This window comes from Engystomops pustulosus, chromosome 5 (assembly GCF_040894005.1).
Source record: "Engystomops pustulosus chromosome 5, aEngPut4.maternal, whole genome shotgun sequence".
NCBI lineage: Eukaryota > Metazoa > Chordata > Amphibia > Anura > Leptodactylidae > Engystomops > Engystomops pustulosus.
The window spans coordinates 49,577,008-49,592,278 of NC_092415.1; positions in this window are offsets into that span (position 1 = coordinate 49,577,008).

Consider the following 15,271-nt stretch of genomic DNA (forward strand, 5'->3'; position numbering starts at 1 on the left):
CAGTGGGCCCCATCATCCTACCTGACACAAAGAATGGAGGATGTGCAACATTATATCTGTATTGTACTGCACATTGTGCAGCAAAATATGTATATAACATATAGTGTGATGTATATATGCAGTATCTGTGATGTGTATATGGTGTCTGTATACACTGTATGTGAGTATGTTGCATATGGCGCTGTATGTGTGTGTATATGCTGTGTGTGCACATGAGTGTATTTATATGTGATTGTAACTCGCATGTGTCAGTATACTAATATGTATATTTTTTAAGTGGGAAGGGGGCCCCATGCAGTAGCCTGTTAGGGAGCCCTGTCTTTCCTAGTTACGCTCACTGGTGTTCAGAATCTATTCTCTTTACTTTTTGCTTCTTTTCACTGCTTCTTTTCTATTATAGCGGTGTCCAGAGTTGGAAAAACATTGTTGCTTTATACAAAACACAGTGACACACATGTCTACAGGTTATAAGTGGTATTGCAGCTCAACTCCTTTTAATTCAATGGAGCTCCAATAACATACACAACTAAATGACAAAAGTTGTGCTGTTTCTGGTAGAAAGTATTCTTGTTTGTCTAATCCCGGACAACCCCTTCACAAGGGTTGTTTTTAAAGACTGTAACGAGCATTGGAATGACATGCAATACCACTGTATAAGCTGAAATACCAGACAAAACCCATAAATAGGAGTGGTTCTAATCCTCCACAACAGAAATATAAGTGATTCTAACTACACTGTATCTACCATAATAAATGGGTTGTGTATAGCATCATTTCTAAGCAAAAAGGAAATATTTGAGGAGTACCTCTCACTATTCACACTGACCAGGACTGACCTTGTAGTCAAAGAATCTGTAACTATTTTATATTATATTAATATTATACTAATATACTCATATTATAGGAAGATAACTTTATAACTAGAATAAACCATGGTACATCTATAGATACATATACATCTATAGGTACATATATACTCTTGCATATGGAAATATATCCCCATACAGTATTGAATATATAATGATGGTGACTATGTTACAACACATACATTAACCCCTTGCTGCAATCCGATGTAATAGTATGTTGGCTTGTGGCAAAGAGTGTATTAAGAGGGCACATGGGCTGAGCCTTCTCCATTAAGACTGGGTGTTAACTTTTTACATGCCGACAGCAAAGCATGTATCAGCTATGTGCTAAAATGCCATATACTGTTATACTGTACGATGGAACAATCAGACTCCCTAGGGTTAAAGTACCCTAGGGAGACTAAAAAAATAGTAAAAAAAAAAATAAAAAAAATAATAACACCTAAAAGTTCAAATTACCCTCCTTTCCCTAGAACTGATATAAAAATAAATAGTAAAAATCATAAACATATTAGGAATTGCAGCATCCCAAAAGTCACAATCTTTTAATAAATAAAAACAGCTGTTCCTGTCAGTGAACCCTGTAAAGGTAAATAACATCAAATGTCTAAAACGCCACTTTTTTGGTCATTTTGCAGCTCATAAAAATATAAATAAAAAGGTTACAGTCCAACAAAGCATCAATGTAAACATCATCACGTTCTGCAAAAACACAACACCCTACACAGTTCCATATGTCAAAGTATGAAAAGGTTATTAGCATCAGAATATGGCAAAATGAATAAATTTTGCTTTATACAAAAGGTTTTAATTTTTTATAACCTATAAAAATATAAAATATTCCCATAATTGTGCAGACCCAAAAAATAAAGAGGAGGTGTCATTTGGACCGCACAGTGAAAACCGTAAAAACAGAGCCCACAAAAAAATGGCTTGAAAGCATTTTTTGTCAAGTTCGCTGCATTTGGAGTTTTTTCCCACCTAACAATACACGGCATGGAAATTTATTGCCACTAAGAAGTTACAAAAAAAACAATCACTCATAAATTAAATAAAAAAGTAATGGATTTTTAAAGAAGGGGAACAAAAAATAGAAATGCAATAATGAAAAAGGCATGAGTGGGAAGGGGTTACAGGTGTAAGTGTTGATGTCTTAGTATATTTGTCAGCTGCTGTAGAAATGTGTTGGATTATCTGAATGTGTTGTTTTAGGAAATTCTTGGTCTTCTGCGGTAAAGGAAAGGAAATGTTATGAGGAAGGTAGATCATACTGATGACATCACAACTATTTACTACTCTGGATCAGAAATGACATTTCTCTGTAAGATGGCAAAGTATGAAGATGAATAATTCCTTGCAGTACACTCCTAGAGCATTTTAGATTATCAGCAATACCAAGGAGAGGAGGCCATTAGTAAGTGAAGAAGGTGACAAAATAGGGATATTTTTCTAATGGAAATACTGCACATTACATTAAAAGAGCTATTTACGGGATTACATGTACATCACTTGTTGTATGAAAGTGATATATAGGTCAGCCCTTCTAAGGCGGTCTCTTTTATTCTTATAATAGGCATATTTAAATATACATTAATGCTTCCATTATCTAGTTGTTTTCTTATTTGTCCAAAGTGTCCCATTTTCAATATGAATCTGAAACCCACGGTCTGTCTGTGATGATCTCTTGATAAAAGCTTGGGCCAGGATGAAGGAGAACTGGTAAACAAACACAGTCTGCGTGGTTGGTTCTGGTGTCTTTCATCTTTCTTTTGACAATACCCCATAGATCATCTATAGCAGTGGTGGCGAACCCATGGCACTGGTGCCAGAGGCGTCACTCGGAGCCCTCTCTGTGGGCACCCAGGGTATCACTCCAGCATGAAGTTCACTAGACAGGACTCAAAGAATCTTCCTACAGAATCTTCCTACAATGATAGGCAAATTTGCCCTCCTCCTTTCAACTGTGTTGGTGTGTTTAGGAGGCTGAACGATTGAAAGTTGTCAAAGAACAAGGAGAAATAAATTACTGCTTAAATTGCTGCGCTGGCACTTTGCAATAAATAAGTGGCTTTTGATTGAAGTTTGGGCTCTCAGGCTCTTATCACTGATCTATAGGGTTAAGGTCAGATGAGTTTGTTGGCCAATCAAGCACAGTGATACTGTGGTCATTAAACATGGTATTGGCACTTTTGGCAGGATGGACAGGTACCAAGTCCTTCTGGAAAATTAAAATTATATCTTCAAAAAACTTGTTAGCCGCAGGAAGCATAAGGTACTTTAAAATTTTCTAATAGATGACTGCACAGTGGACCTTCACCAGCAGAAGATATGGATCCTAAAACCATCACTGATTGTGGAAACTTCAAACCTCAAGCAGATTGGATTGTGCCATCCCACATGCTCTAAAACTCTAATTTACAAATGAAATGCAAAATTTACTTTCATCTGAAGACAACACCTTTGACCCCTGAGCAACAATCCATTGCTTTTGCACTTGGCCCAGGTAAAATGCTTTTGGTGTTGTCTAATGGAGAGAAGGGGCTTGACACATGGGATGGGACACTTGTAGACCTTGTCCTGGACATGTCTTTATGTGGTGTCTCTTGAAGCACTGACTCCAGCATCGGTCCACTCCTTGTTAATCTCCCCCAAATGTAGCCTTTTCTTACTAATTCTATCAAATCTGCGGTTATCCTTGCTTCTTGCGCACTTAATATGCTTTGATGCAGCACTCTGAACAGCCAGATTCTTTAGCAATGACCTTTTTTCCCCATGATTGTGTCGCATACTGAACCAAACTAAGGAACCTTGGAAATGCTTAGGAAGCCTTTGCAGTTGTTTTGGGTTAAGTATTTTAATGACTTGGATTTTCCTTGGCTGTAAGCCATAATCATCAACATTAGCATAAGTAAACACATGAAAAAGTTTACATTGTTTGTAATGACTTTATATAATATATGAGTTTCACTTTTTAACCACTTCGCAACTGCCCGCTGTGTATTCACGCCGGCGGTCGGGTCGTGCTGCATGGAGAGGGCTCATGGGCTGATATTGCAGCAAAGGCTTACCGGCAACACCCGTGATCGGTGCTTGCACTGATCGTGGGTGTTTTCACAGCGATGGCTGTCGGCAAAGCTGCCGGCAGCCTCAAAAAGATAGCGGCGCATGGGCGCCGCCATCTTACCTGTGATCGCCGCTCCCCGTGACGTCATCGGGGGGCGGCGATCCGTCTCCATGGTAGCCACGGGTCTTCCGAAGACCCGAGGCTATTTCGTTTTAACCCCTTCATTACAATGTGCTGATAGCACATTGTAATGAATGAGGAGGAAAATCCCCATATACTGCCATACTGTATACAAAAAAAAATGATAATAAAAAACCCTAAAATTTCAAATCACCCCCCTTTCCCTAGAACTGACATAAATATAAATAAACAGTAAAAATCATAAACACATTAGGTATCTACGCGTCTGAAAATGTCCGATCTATCAAAATATGATAACAGTTTTTCAATGCGTTTAACCCCGTAACAGAAAATAGCACCCAAAGTCGAAAATGGAACTTTTTTGCCATTTTGAAAAATATAAAAAAATATATAAAAAGTGATCAAAAAGTCATACAGTCCTAAAAATGATATCATTAAAAATATTATCAAATTTCGCAAAAAATGACACCACCCACAGCTCCGTACACCAAAGTATAAAAAAGTTATTAGCGCCAGAATTTGGCAAAATAAAAAAAATAATTTTTTTACAGGAGGTTTTAATTTTTGTAAATGTATGAAAACATTACAAAACCTATACAAATTTGGTATCCCCTTAATCGTACCGACCCAAAGAATAAAGTAGACATGTCATTTGGGGCGCTCAGAGAAAGACGTAATATCCAAGCCCACAAGAAAATGGCGCAAATGAGTTTTTTCACCATTTTCACTGCATTTGGAATTTTTTTCCCGCTTCCGAGTACATGGCATGGAATATTTAATACCATCACTATGAAGTGCAATTTGTTACGCAGAAAACAAGCTGTCAAACAGCTCTTTATGTGTAAAAATAAAAAAGTTATAGATTTTTGAAGGTGGGGAGTGAAAAATGGACATGAGTCTCTTACTGCACCCCTTATGATATAATTCCTGGTGGACACCCCCAGGGTTATTACATCATTTTGGCACCAAATGTGAACAGGCAATCCCCCGGTTACAAACAAAATAGGTTCTGTAGGTTTGTTCTTAAGTTGAATTTGTATGTAAGTCAAAACTGTATATTTTAGAATTGTAACGCCAGCCAAATTTTTTCTGGTCTCAATCAGATTTTAAAAATATTGGGTTGTCATAAGAGCCAGGATGAACTATAACTCTTAATTGCAGACTCCTTTAATAACTGATATAGCTGTTTATTGTACCTTGGGGTTTAAAGTACAATAAATGACCAACATCCAGAGGTCCGTTTGTAACTAGGGGTCATATGTAAGTCAGGTGTTCTTAAGTCGGGGACCGCCTGTATATATGTCTGTTTGTTTGCACTGTTATGCATCACCAATTGTAGTTTATGAAGATCCTTAATGCTCAAATGCAATTACTATGGAATTAAAGTGACAGCACAATTCCAGCTTGATTTTCTTGTGGGGTTCCACATCTCTCAGTCTGCACCTTCTACCAGTATATTACCCTGTACAGGATTAAGGTACCAGCCAGTTGAGGAATGATCTGTCAATGGCTATACTAAAAGCTGTCAATGGCTATACTCTGAGATTACCTAAGGTGAGCACTTTTTTAGGAGGGTACTCTAAAAACCCTCACATGCTTTTTTCCTAAACCAAACTATTTAAGTTCTCTTGTGTTCTGTGATGTTTTATTTTATCTTTCCCTCCTTGAGCACCTGGATGGCTTGCTTGAAGCTACCTGCTTGGTATATCTCTAAGTCCATGTATTGTATTAGTCAGTCACTGTCAATTGGTCAGCTGTTCAGTGTGAATGAGGGAATACTGCTATTCTGTTTCTCCTCCAGAACACCATGTTATTGGTTTTATTTAGTTTTATTCTCAGCTGAGGAATGGATGCTTGTATCCTGTGTAATTCAGTCTAGGCCTACTATCAGAGAGATTTGTCTTGCTGCTGCTGATGTATTTAGCACAAAGAGGATTTTCTTATGGTTTACAATTGCATGCAATTCTGAGCTACAAATAGGACTCGGTCCACACTGGAGTTTTGTGTTTACCAAAAAATTTTCATTCACTGACTACAGACAGAGATCCTGAAAATGGAAAGGAGCTATAATGTTTAGTGTATTTGATATGTTTTATAAGACTTGCGTCAGGACATGAGTTATGTGTGAGGCCTAAACTTGCCTACAACTCCTATCCAAGCCCACTTGCCGGACTTGCACAAAGCCTCAACAACCCAAGAACTGGGCATCAGTTGAGATAAACACAAACAGGCACAAGACATACTACTACGAAGGAAAATCAATACAAATAAGGTCAAACCTAGTGGGCGGCGAGGTACAGAATCAAGAAGCAGGAGAGTAGCCAAGGAACAAGCAAATATCACTGAATCAGTATAACCAGGAATAACAGCAGAGTATAAGCTAGTGAGCCAATACAGACAATAACTAGCAATGCAATATGACATAAGTAGGTATATAAATGGAGTGTTCAGGTGCTGTCACTACAGGAGAGTACAATGTCCTTTGGCCCCTGTGACAAACCCCCTGCCAAGAGAGATGGCTCGTCTATTACACCGAACACCTCAAGCAGAACAACTCATGTTAGTGTGATCATGAGCACAGCATCTCACTCCTGCAGAAACCAAGGGAGTAAAAAAATAGCTGAAAGTATCAGGTCAGTGAGTTCTCACAACTTGGTTGATTTCTGAATCCAAGACTCATTATAAAAAGTTTTAGGAGCCATATCTTTTTTATTTTTCTGTCTATACAATTATATGAGGGCTTGTGAAAGAGTTTTAGTTTTCAGTTTCACTTTTAGTAATACTTTCTGGACCAGATTACATTTTTGTTGTTGTCTATGGTACAATAACAAATTCACTGAATTGCATGGATTAGCATATATGGCTACTCATGGATACATTTTTTCCCTTGGTCATGTGTATCAAATTTCCTCTCTTCAGCCTAATGGTCTATGCCACAGCCTATAAAAGGGAGGAAAGTCATCAATACACAAAACTGTCTTCCCCTCAAACCTAGCAGCAACCATGAAAACCACTACCACACATGCTGTCATGAGTTTTGCAGTCTACTACAAGTATAAAGTGCTCTTCTTTACCTATGTGAACTCCAAGTTCAAAAACTGACTCCCCAATGGTTCTCCCATTTATTTTTTATATACCTTTCCATGGATCAATACAGTTTTGGGGGTACCATGTATATTTTTCTTTTTGAATGGTTTACTGTTTATTTTTATTTTATAAAATGGATATTTGTTTGGCCATTGTTTGCTATAGAAAAGCACAGGTGATGGACTGAGGAAGTTCCCTCCTTCTGTTAACACCTCAGATACTATGGAAAGGCTATGTGTCACCAAATAATTTATTTATTTTGTAAATCATTATATATATATATATATACCGTATTTTCCGGACTATAAGGCGCACTTAAAAGCATTGGATTTCCGTGGAAATCCAAAGTGCGCCTTATAGTCCGGTGCGCCCTATGTATGGCGCTGGGCACAGGGCAGCGGACCATACTTACATAGGTCCCCGCTACCGGAGACCGGAGACAGCAGATCTCCAGCGGGAACTGCAGACCACGCGGCACAAACAACTTCTGCCGCGTGGTCTGCAGTTCCCTCTGGAGATCTGCTGTCTCCGGTAGCGGGGACCTATGTAAGTATGGTCCGCTGCCCTCCTCCACCTCCCCCTCACCTTCCCCGCTCACCTTCCCCGCGTTCCCCGTCGCGTCTCGGCGTCGCGTCTCGGCGTCGCGTCCCGTCGCCGCGTCACGTCGGGTCCCCGCCACGCCCCCGGACCTCCGCCACGCCCCCGGACCCCGCGCCTTATAGTCCAATGCGCCTTATATATGTAATTATTACATATATAAGCCGCATCGGACTAATGCGCCTAATAGTCCGGTGCGCCCTATAGGGCAAAAAATACGGTATATATATATATATATATATATATATATATATATATATATATATATATATATTAGATTATATTTATACTCAAGGAAAGTCCAAACAGCACACTGTTAAAAGTAGAGGTGGGTGCACACTCACCAGAACCTGGTCTCAAGTCCTGCAATTGTACAAAAATAGAAAATAAGCAGCACTCCCAAGAGTCCAGATATGAGTGAATAGGTGGTTCTTTTTATTCCATATATGCAAGGTACAGCATATATTGTATATTCATAGATATGTTAAATAATTGTATATTCTATTAATTCATTTTACTTGCTAGATATTTTAAGACAAAGTTCCATATCCTGCAGGTTTTATTCTATTCACTAGACCTAACAATAGATTGCCAAGTGCTAATTTTGTAAAGGGTTCCTATGTATTAGTCAGCTTTTTACATGACATACACGATAGACTAAGCAATAAGAGAAATAAGTAGGAATAGAAGATAAAACCTTAATAGAAAATCTCTTTGCAGATATGAGATGTAGGCATCATATATTCTAAAGAGCACATACACTCTTATAACTCTCATCATATAACTCTCCATAGACTTCTATTGCTGCCTCTAGCCACAAGGCTGCCGTAAATCAAGTCACTAAATGCCACTTACAGAAAGCTAGCAATACGTCGCCCCCCATAATCATGTAAACCAAATTTTTAAAAATTCAAAAATCTACAAAAGTCAGCAAATAAAAACAGCTTGGAAAATAGTCATTTGTTTCACTATTTTCTTTCTTAAGTAAGGAATAAAAATTATAAGAAAACGACCGAATGAATTTTAAATTCTTCTATTTGAAAAAGCATCAGTCCAGAAAAGTTACACCTCAGGTACTTTACCAGGTCCCACCTCTACATCGCTTGTCATCTAAAAAAAAAGATACTTGACCCCTGCAAGATTTCTATAGGAATATTTCATAACAGCAAATGCTGCAGGCTTACTGACACTGAATGAAGCTTTGCTTATACGCAGCAATAATTCTAGGGGTGAGTCTTCCTTTGAGGTCAGTTCTCATCAATATATAAGAGGAAGGCGCTACAGTATAAAGATCTATTGTGTGTTATACACGGTAATAAGATAAAACACTTCCATAAGATATAAGAGCCTCAGGATAGAACTCAGCTCTCTGCATCTTAAATTACTACATGGTCACATCTGTCCTCCCCTTTAGGGGTAACAATCACAGATTGATATACCATTTACATGAAACTAGCAAGAAATAACAAATCAGTATATCTAACTTCCGGGCTTCTCTTATACAGGCAGGATAGGTTCTGTAGGTTTATTCTTAAGTTGAATTTTTATGTAAGTCGGAACTGTATATTTTAGAATTGTAACGCCAGCCAAAATGTTTTCTGGTCTTTGTGACAATTGGATTTTAAAAATGTTGGATTGTCATAAGAAGCAGGATTAATAATAAAAGTTCACTACAGACACATGTGATAACTGTTATAGGTGTTTATTATAGCCTAGGACAGTGATGGCTAACCTATGGCACTGGTGCCAGAGGTGGCACTCGGAGCCCTTTCTGTGGGCACTCAGGCCATCACTAGAGAGGACTCCAGGTATCTTCCTGCAGTCCCAGACAGCCCAGGACTTGCTGTGCACAGAGCTATTTTAAAGTGACAGCTGTACCTGGGACTATTTTCTGCTTTATTGGTGTCCTCAGGTGCTGGTATCAATGAAATCTGTGACAGAGAACGGAGTATAAATCACAAATTAAATTTCTGTGTTGGCACTTTGCGATAAATAAGCGGGTCTTTGTTGTAGTTTGGGCACTCGGTCTCTAAAAGGTTCGCCATCACTGCCCTAGGACTAAAGTACAGTAAATTACCAACATCCAGAGGGCCGTTTGTAACTAGGGCTTGTCTGCAAGTCGGTTGTTCTTAAGTAGGGGACCGCCTGTATTATCATATCTGGTGCTTCAGAAGTTTTTACTGCATGGTGGAGACTAGTGAAGATTTCTGATTTTATATCCATGTTTGGTCCATCGTTTGAATGACTACACATCATATTTTATATCATGAAGTACAGTATCATCTAGTTAGGTTGTATCCAGGGCCGGCTCCAGGTTTTAGTGGGCCCCTGGGCGACAGTGGGCCCCCCTTCAGTAGTAACACTGCCCCCCCTTCAACGCGTGGACACATCCCCCCCTCCTGTATATACACTGCTACCCTCTCCCCCTGTATACACACTGCTACCCACTCCCCCTGTATACACACTGCCCCCCTCCTGTATACACACTGCCACCCTCTCCCCCTGTATACACACTGCCCCTTCCCCTCCTCCCCCTGTATACACACTGCCCCCTTCCCCTGTATACACACTGCCCTCCCTCCTCCTGTATACACACTGCCCTCCCTCCTCCTGTATACACACTGCCCCCCTCCCCCCCTGTATACAGGGCCGGCTCCAGGTTTTAGTGGGCCCCTGGGCGACAGAGCCCTAGTGGGCCCCCCTTCAGTAGTAACACTGCCCCCCCCTTCCCCGCGTGGACACATCCCCCCCTCCTGTATATACACTGCTACCCTCTCCCCCTGTATACACACTGCTACCCACTCCCCCTGTATACACACTGCCCCCCCCCTCCTGTATACACACTGCCCTGCCTCCTGTATACACACTGCCACCCTCTCCCCCTGTATACACACTGCCCCCTCCCCTCCTCCCCCTGTATACACACTGCCCCCTCCCCCTGTATACACACTGCCCTCCCTCCTCCTGTATACACACTGCCCTCCCTCCTCCTGTATACACACTGCCCCCCTCTCCCCCTGTATACACACTGCCCCCCTCTCCCCCTGTATACACACTGCCCCCCTCCTCCTGTATACACACTGCCCTCCCTCCTCCTGTATACACACTGCCCTCCCTCCTCCTGTATACACACTTCCCTCCCTCCTCCTGTATACACACTTCCCTCCCTCCTCCTGTATACACACTGCCCCCCTCTCCCCCTGTATACACACTGCCCCCCTCTCCCCCTGTATACACACTGCCCCCTCCTCCTGTATAAACACTGCCCCCCCTCCTCCTGTATATACACTGCTACCCTCTCCCCCTGTATACACACTGCCCCCCTCCTGTATACACACAGCCCCCCTCCTCCTCCTCCTGTATACACACTGCCTCCTCCTCCTGTTTACACACGGCCCCCCCTCCTCCTGTATATACACTGCTACCCTCTCCCCCTGTATACACACTGCCCCCCTCCTGTATACACACAGCCCCCCATCTCTCCCCCCTCACCTCACTGATGCAGGTCTCTCTCTGTTGTCACTGCTTTCCCCGGCAGGTCATGTGACCATGACGTCATCGCAGGTCCTTCAGTCTCCGACGCAGCAGCTCCTGCCGGGGAAAGCAGTGAGTGCCTGCAAATGCTCTCATAGCGATCTGTGTCCAGAAGACACAGATCGCTATGAGAGCCGCCCGACACTGCTACAATTGATCTGGGGGCCCGAGTGGGCCCTCCAGTACCCCGGGGCCCCGGCACTTGCCCGTGTTAGCCGGGTGCTGGCGCCGGGCCTGGTTGTATCCACCAGCCCCACATTACCAATGATAGTGGATGGCTAGCCATCATGTTCATAGCTTCTAGGACTGAGACCATGGTATTATGTAAGGATTTCAATATCATTTACATGCATCACTAGTCCCAATGTGCTGCATCAGTTTATAGAAAACTCAATTTAACCTAAGTGGCATTGATCTGATAGATAAGAGGTGGACTGCAAACATGAAAATGCTAATAGAGTGGTCATTATCTGATGTCTTATTAACATTCTCTGCATGGTTAACCCAAGCTGGCCATCTCTTATCATTGAGGTAATTGGTCTCATAGGGACACATTACGGGTTCCTGCTATGAGAGCTGCTTAGACCTGGGCAAAGTATCAATTTCGCAAAATAATTTTATAGTTAAGTAACACGTCAATTTATGCTTTACTGAATATCTATTTGAAGAATGCAAAGCAGAGGGCAAAAGCTGTAAATGGTTTGTTTATATTGATACAGAGGGAGATTTATCATGTCTGTTCTAGTTCTAGTTGCCCTTGGCAACCAATCAGAGCTCAGCTTTCATTTTGCCACAGCTGTTGATAAAATTAAAGCTGAGCTCTGGTTGGTTTCTATGGACAACAAGAACAGTTTTACCTCAGAAACTTGATGATAAATCTTCCCCTAATAATGTACATTGTCATAGATCACCACTTAGTTCCTCAGCAGTCAGCACACAAAGTAAAACTTTCCAGATTATTTTCTTTTTATGAACCAACAGCAGGGTTGTAACTTTTAACTACTAAATGACACTTTCAGCAGAACAATCCAAAAGGCTTAGATAATTATACAGTATACAGGTTAGTCTGACAACTTGTATCCTTAGTGAACTCATATCAGAGTTAAAGGAGTATTCCAGGAATCAGCATAATTCATATACAAATGGGTCCTTAAAATATAAGCTAATATGTAATTAGTTGTTATTTAAAATTTTGCTCCCGTTAGCAGAAAAATGCTGTGGACATAGACTGTAATGAAAAATTAAAATGCTACTGGCCCTTTAATCAGTCCGTTAATTTCCTCCGCACGGTCCGTTGCAGAGCATACACAGGACAGAAGATGGCCGCTGGTCACATGTCCACATCACATGTCCTGCACATGCCTGGGTAGGTCATGTGATCACCACTCTTTTGGCTGTAGTCGGTTGGTTGCAGTGCATCCAGTAAGGCCAGTGTTTTGATGATGGCAGTTACACATCATTACTATGGTAACAGAACAAGAAAACCTGTTACATCATCACTAGGAGCAGAGCATAAACGCCAGAAGGAACTACTGAGAACTAAAGGATCTTGGGACTTGTACTTTCCAGTGGCGGCCATCTTGGTGATAACTTTAGAGAGGCCATAAAATTTAGTGAATCATAAAATCAAACTATTTAATGACATTGAGTTTTGTTACATTCATTTATTTATACCTTCATGGGTTTTTGTATCAGACGTTCATATTCCCGGAATACCCCTTTAACCCCTAGGCGCACCAGGACGTTATAGTACGTCCCCGGGGCTAGATGCTTAGCGCACGGGGACGTTCTATAACGTCCTGTTTCTGGCACCGGCTCACGAACGGAGCCGGTACCAGAAGCAGCGGCTGTCAGCTGTCTAGTACAGCTGACAGCCTGCGCTAACACCCGCGATCGGAGCCGGCTCCGATCGCGGGTGTTAACCCCTTACACGCCGCGGTCAAACATGACCGCGGCGTGTAAGGGTGATTGCGCTGTGGATCGGATCCCCCGTGCCGCTTACCGGGGGATCCGATCCACTTCTGGGCAGCTCCGAGGACTGGCATGTGCCCCGGAGCTGCCCGGTCTCCATGGCAGCCAGACCCCTTCCGGGTCTGGCTGTAAACTGTCTGAGCATGCGCAAGCTTGCTCAGACAGTTTACACTGCTCTACAATAAAATAGTATTGTAGAGCAGTGTATTGAACTTAAACCAGTGATCAGAGCAGCACTGGTTTAAGTTCAAGTATGTATAAGTAAAAATATGCAAAAACACTTAACACTACACATTATAATAAATAAAAAATAAATACATAAAAATATAAGCCCCTAAAATGTCACTTTCCCATAAAAACACTTAATAAAGTATAAAAAACACAAAAACACAAAAAAACCCGCATATTTGGTATTGCCGCGTCCGTAACAATCTGTGTAATAAAACAGAATCGTTACTGGACCCGCACGGTACACGCCGTAGAAAAAAAACCGCAAAAACGTTCCGAAAAAAGATAATTTTTAATTATACCCTATCAAAAAATGCTCTAAAAAGTAATTTAAAAAATGTTATGCACTCCAAAATAAGCCCACTAAAAAGAACAACTCTTCTCGCAAAAAATAAGCCCCTAACCAGATTTGTCAGCCGAAAAATAAAAAAGTTATGCATATGAAAAGATGGTGATGCTAAAATGAACAAGATTTTCTCCAAATTGGTTTTTATTCAGTACAATTGAATAAAATACACAAAACCCCACATATTTGGTATCCCTGCGTCCGTAACAATCTGCATAATAAAACAGAATCGTTATTAGATCCGCAAAGTGAACCCCGTAAAAAACAAAACAAAAAAAAGCTCCAGAAAAAAGATCATTTTCAATTAATACCCTATAAAAATGCTCTAAAAAGGGATTTAAAAATGTTATGCACTCTAAAATAAGACCACTAAAAAGAACAATCCTTCTCGCAAAAAATAAGCCCTTAAACAGATTTGTGAGGCAAAAAATAAAAAAGTTATGCATATGAAAGACGGTGATGCTAAAATTAACAACATTTTTGCCAAATTACTTTTTATGCAGTAAAAATGGGAAAAAAATAAAAAATCTATATAAATGAGGTCTTTTTGTAATCGTGGCGACCCATAGAATAAAAATAATATACTATTTTTATGGTATGGTAAACGGGCAAAAAAAAAAACCCATAAAAATCTTCCTGAAAAGTGATGATTTTCATTTCCTCCACCAACAAAGAGTTAATAAAATCTCACCAATTAGCCTATAGATTCCCCCAAATTACGTACCAGAAAAGTGCATCTCATGTGGCAAAAGAAATAAGCCCCTATAGGTCCACATTAAAAAAAAAGAAAAAAATTATAGCCTGTACAATGTGACATAGAAAATCTGCTCTGGATGGCGCCTCCTTCCCTTCTATGCCCGGCCGTGCGCCCATACAGCAGGTTACCACCACATATGGGGTATCCATGTACTCTGGAGAGATTGGGTAACAAACTTTGTGGAGCCTTTATTCATTTAATCCATTGTAAATGTTTAATTTTCCACCCAAAATGGGTGTATTGTGAAAAAATATTACAATTTGCAGACTGCACCTCCATTTTGTTTTAACCCCTATAAAACACGTAAAGCGTTAACAAACTTCTTAAAAGTGGTTTTTCATACGTTGAGGTGTGTAGTTTCCACAATGGGGTAATTTACGAGTCTCACTATTATTTAGGCCTCTCAGTGTCAATTAGAAGTTGAGCAGGTCCATCTAAATGCGGGTTTTGGTGATTTTACAAAAAATGTGAAAAATGATACCTAAATTCTGAGCCTCATAACATTCTAGTAAAATATGTGGAATCTTAAAAAACCATGCCAACATAAAGCAGACATTTGGGAAATGTAAGTTATGAATTTATTTGGGAGCTATGACTATCTGCATCAAAAGTAGAGAATTTAGAACGTTGAAAATAAAGAATTTTTCCAAATTTTTTCCAAATTTTGTTTTTTTTCATAA